Raw genomic sequence first — 4,998 nt, forward strand, 5'->3', positions numbered from 1 at the left:
TTGAATTTTATATGTGGCATAATGTATGTTTACTTCTGTGACTTGCTTTTTCAACTTAGTATTTCTTTAGAGAGTCATTCATTTTTATTGCTTTATTGCATCGTATGAATAGACCACAACTCTGCCATTCTTCTGTTAATGAACATTTGGAGTTGTTGGTTTGTTTTTGGTTTTGCTGTTGCAAACAGTGCTGCTGTGAACGTTCTGTGTCCAGGAGTGATATTGCTCGCTCGTATGGTGTGGATATCTTCATCTTTACAAGATAATGCCAAATATATTCTGCAGTAGCTGAACCAGTTTATGCCCAGACCAGCGCTATGTGAGTTACCTTTGTTTTACACCATCTTGAATACTTCTTAGTTTCAATCTTAAATTTCACCAGTGTAGTGGATGCTTAGTGTGGTTTCCAGCAAGGAGATTACTATTATTATATTTGTTCTTCTATAAGTAACTCGCTATTTTTCTCTGGCTGCTTTTTTCCACCCTCCCCCCACCGCTGCCAGCTGCTTTTAACATTTTCTCTTTATCACTGCTATTGTGCAATTTGATTATGATGTGCTTGGTATAGTTTTTTCATGTTTCTTCTGCTGGGGCTGTTTCCCTACGGGTTTATGGTTTTCACCAAATTTGGAAAAGCTGTGGGTATTATTTATTTAGTTACTTTTTTCTGTCCCTCCCCTCCTCTCACTCCTTTCCCAGGACTCCAGCGACTTGTATGTTAGGCCATCTGAGGTTGTCACACATTATACTGATGCTCCATTTGGGCGAAGTCTTTTTCTCCTATTTCATAAATTGAATAGTTTCCATGGCTGTGTCCTCAAGTTCATTCATCTTTTCTCCTGAAGTATCTGATCTTCTGTTAATCCCATCCAGTGTATTTTTCACCTTAGATACAATATTTTAATTTTAGAAGTTCCATTTGGGTCTTTTTTATATCCTCCATGCTTTTCCTTAACAGGCTCATGCTTTCCTCCATTTTTTTTTTTTTCTAAACATCTGGAGTACATTAATAATAGCTGTTCTAATGTACTTGACCATTCTGTCATCTGTATCACTTCCGGTCTGTCTCTGTTGGTTGATTTTTTTTTTCCCCACCCATTATTAAGTTGTGATTTACTTTGCATGCCTGGTAATTTTTAGATTTTATATTGCTGCATACTAGAGTTTTTGTGTTCCTTTAAATATGTTGAGCTTTCTCCGGAACATAATTAAGTTACTTGGAAACAGTCTGATCCTTTTATAGCTTGCTTTTAAGTGTAGTGAGGTAGGACCAGAAGAGCTTTTCGGGCTAATGTGGCCGACTACTGAGGTAATACCCTTCTGAATAATCTCCCTTTCGCTTAGTCCCTTCAGAGATTTCTCCTCTCTGGCTATTGGGAACAAGAACTATTTTGAGCCCTATATGAACTGGGTACCAGGTTGTGCTGCCTACTCTCTCCTGGTGGTTCTTTCCCACCTTTGGGTGGCTTCCGCATGTGTATACACCAAGGAATATTCAGCTGAAGACTGGGGCAAACCCTCTGCAGATCTGGAACTCTTCCCTCTGTATTTCCCTCCTTTTTCTAGTACTCTGCCCTACAAACTTCATCTTAGCTCCACCGACTCTCCCCCTCCCAGAGACTCCCAGGCTCTTTTGAATCACATCCCTGTCATAGTCCTACAGTGTGGAAACTGCACATCAGCTCAGGCAATTGTCGCTTTCTTGTTTTCCTTCTCTCAAGAATCACTGCCCTGCACTGGCTGCTGTCCAGTGTCTGAAAAACTATGTAGTATATACTTTGTACAGGTTTTCAGTTGTTTAAAATGGGGAAGGTAAATCCTGGTCCTGTCACTTGCTTTTTGGCCCAAGTAGAAATCTCAGTATTTAAATTTGCATTTCCTAAATGCTAACAAGATTGAGCATTTTTTTCATATGTGTTTTATTAATTCCTGATGGCTCCCTCTGAAAAGTTTTACATGTCTTTTGCCCATTTTATGTGAAGTTACTGTCTTCTTACAGAATTTTATGGACTATGGATACTAATCCATTATTACCATGAGATGTTATGAACATATTCTCTCAGTTTGTGGCTAATTTTTTCACCTTCCTATTGATGCACTTGGAAGAGCACAAGTTACAAATTTCCCCTCAACTTTGTAATATGAAAAGCTTCCTACATATATAGAAACACAAAAACAGTGAACATCTATATACCTTCCATCTAGATTTAATAGTCAATAACTCTTTGTTGTTGAACAGTTTGTAAGTAAATTGAAAATATCATGACCTTTCACTTTTCAGTATTTCACCATGCATTTCCTAAAATGCAAGCAAGCATCCTGTTTAATCACAATATTATTATCGCATTTGAGACAATTAATAATAAGGGCGCCTGGCTGGCTCTGTTGGTACAGCATGCAGCTCCATATCAGTCAGCCTGACACTGGGCATAGAGATCACTTAAAAAAGTAACAATAATCCTGTAATACATAACACATAGCCAATATTTGAATTTCCCTGATTGTCTCAGGAATGTCATTTTTAGGTGTTGATTTGTTTTTAAACCCAAACTTAAGGTCCAGGCCTTGCATGTTGCTCTTGTCATTTTGTTTTCTTAATCTAGAAGAATTTCTTACCCATCCATCCCACCCCTTTTTTTTTTTTTTTTAATGACATTGACTTTTTGAAGAGTTCAGGCCAGAATATTTCACAGAATGTTTCAGATTTGGGGAATTATTTGGTGGTAACTTCATGGTGTCTTTTTTTTTTTTTTTTTTTTTAAAGATTTTATTTATTTATTTGACAGAGCGAGATCACAAGCAGGCAGAGAGGCAGGCAGAGAGAGAGGAGGAAGCAGGCTCCCCGCCGAGCAGAGAGCCCGATGTGGGCCTCGATCCCAGGACCCTGAGATCATGACCTGAGCCGAAGGCAGCGGCTTAACCCACTGAGCCACCCAGGCGCCCTTCATGGTGTCTTCTAACTCTTCTATTTCCTATGAACTGGAAGTTAGGTCTAACTGTTTGATTAGAATTAGTATATATATTTAGGCAGAAACTTTTAAGTTGAATGTCAAATTTATTAGCCTTTCTCTGTGTATTTTGTGATTTTTGTATTTTAAGATATCCTTAATAAAGATATTCTACATTCTAAAAGTTGTAAGTAAAGCTTTTTTTAAAAAAATTTATTTGGAAATGAAAGAATGGTTTGGCATGAAAAAATCTATCATTGTAATTCAATGCATTAAAAGAATAAAGTGAAAGTGATTATTTTATACATTTAGAAAAGATATTTGATAAAATTCAATACTCATTCATGATTTTTAAGACACAATAGAAAAGCTTTGTTTTTCACATTTAACTCTTTGTCTACATTGTATGTGTGTATGTAGATGGTTTGATATAATGAAAAAAAATCACTTTAAAAAAAAAATGGATACGACCAGTTGTCCAAAATCCATTAGTGAATGGTTCATCTATTCCCTGTTGATCTACCCTTCCACTTCTGTCATATATGTTTCCATATATGTGTGGATTTTGTTTCATGGGCTCTCTAGTCCATTGGTTTATTGTTTATCCCACTACCAGTATCAAACATCTACATTTCTGTGACTATAGAAAGTCTTTTTTTTTTTTTTTACAGATTTTATTATTATTATTATTTTGACAGAGCGAGAGCGGGAATACAAGCAGGGAGTGGGAGAAGGAGAAGCAGGCTTCCTGCCTAGCAGGGAGCCCGATCAATCCCAGGACCCCAGGATCATGACCTGAGCTGAAGGCATGCGATTGAAGGCTGAACCACCCAGATGCCCCTAGAAAGTATTTATTTAAGCAAGTTCTCCCACCTGCTTTATTAGTAATGCCTTTGCCTTTTTTTGTTGTTGTTTGCTTGTGTGCGATTTTGAAATCAACTTCACTGGTTTCCCCAAGAATTCTGTTGGGATTTTAATTGCATTTGCATTAAAACAATAGGAACTTTCATGGAAAAAAACAACATCATAATATTGAATCTTCTTTTCATAAAAATAGCATAGCTCTAGTTTGTTCTTGAACCTTTTAGAATTTTCCTTATGGAGTTTTTGCTCTATTGTTGAATTTACTCCTGGTTTCTATACCTTTTATGAGTAAGATTCTATTCTATTCTATTCTGTTCTATTATAAATAGTATCTTTTTTTTTAAACTTTTTTTTTAAAGATTTTATTTATTTATTTGACAGAGATCACAAGTAGGCAGAGAGGCAGGAGAGAGACAGAGGAAGCAGGCTCCCCGCAGAGCAGGGAGCCCGATGCAGGGCTCGATCCCAGGACCCTGGGATCATGACCTGAGCCGAAGGCAGAGGCTTTAACCCACTGAGCCACTCAGGCGCCCCCCCCCCACCTTTTTTTTTTTTTAAGACTTTACTTATTTATTTATTTGACAGAGCACAAGTGGGAGCAGCAGGCTCCCCGCCAAGCAGGGAGCTGGATCCCAGGACCCTGAGATCATGACCTGAACCAAAAGCAGACACTGACCTGACCAAGCCACCCAGATGCCCCTAAATAGTATCTTTTAAACGTATGATTTTGTTTCCTGACCTATGAGGTCACACTTATCTTTCAACTTTTTATTTTGAGATGATTTGAGATTTACAGAAACATTGCAAAAATGAAAATACAGAACACTTTGCTAATTCTCATGTCATTTTTGTGCAGGGTCCATGCTAATCTCTGGCCCAATTCCAGTATATGTGCTACTGAAGTGAGTACACAAGTTAATGTTTTTGATCACTGCTCTTAATATCCAGCCATTTTACCAAAGTCTTATATTTAGAATTGGTCTCTAGGGTTTTTGGGGTCTTCTATGGGGACAATAATGTTATTTGCAAATACATTTTTTTTTTCTTTTCTTTCCCCATTCAGAAGGTCTGAGATGCAACAGCCAAGTCTGTTGGTGGCTAAACCCTTTGTTTTTATCAAAAGTGCTTTTAATCCCCCCTTGCTTTTTATTTTTTTATTTTTATTTTTATTTTTTTAAAGATTTTA

The 4,998-nt window shown here is 37.3% G+C and overlaps 1 pseudogene; it reads right to left on the reverse strand.

Annotated features, from left to right (window-relative positions):
• Positions 1-4,623: 4,623 nt before the first annotated feature.
• LOC122898274 lies at positions 4,624-4,722 on the reverse strand (annotated as a pseudogene).
• Positions 4,723-4,998: the final 276 nt, after the last annotated feature.

This window comes from Neovison vison, chromosome 1, assembly GCF_020171115.1.
Source record: "Neovison vison isolate M4711 chromosome 1, ASM_NN_V1, whole genome shotgun sequence".
NCBI classification, from domain to species: domain Eukaryota; kingdom Metazoa; phylum Chordata; class Mammalia; order Carnivora; family Mustelidae; genus Neogale; species Neogale vison.